This window comes from Pteropus alecto, unplaced genomic scaffold, assembly GCF_000325575.1.
Source record: "Pteropus alecto unplaced genomic scaffold, ASM32557v1 scaffold101, whole genome shotgun sequence".
Lineage (NCBI taxonomy): Eukaryota > Metazoa > Chordata > Mammalia > Chiroptera > Pteropodidae > Pteropus > Pteropus alecto.
Genome location: NW_006432945.1, coordinates 12,485,437 through 12,485,816, shown reverse-complemented (window position 1 = coordinate 12,485,816; position 380 = coordinate 12,485,437).

The following is a 380-nucleotide window of genomic DNA, read 5'->3' as shown; positions in this document are numbered from 1 at the left end:
TGCACATTTCTTTTTTTGATGTGTATTCCCCGTGGATTGGCAAGAAATCGCACCTGTCGATTAGGGAAGGTAGAGAATCGAAGAGACAATCTGATCGGCAATTAAGTTGAATGATCCTGAGTAAGTTACTTAATAGCTTAAGACTCGATTTTACTATCTGTAAAATGGAATAATTCACAACTTAAAGAATTTTGATGTATTTCACTATATTGAAAGTACAGTGCGCGCCAGGCATGGAGCTGGAGTAGTAGGGATGGTGATTGGCTGGCTTTTGAGTTTTCATGCACTTTCTGGCTTAAATTTTGAGTTATTCTAATGGGCCAGTTGGTCTCTCTCTCTCTCTCTCTCTCTCTCTCTCTCTCTCTCTCTCTCCCTCTCTT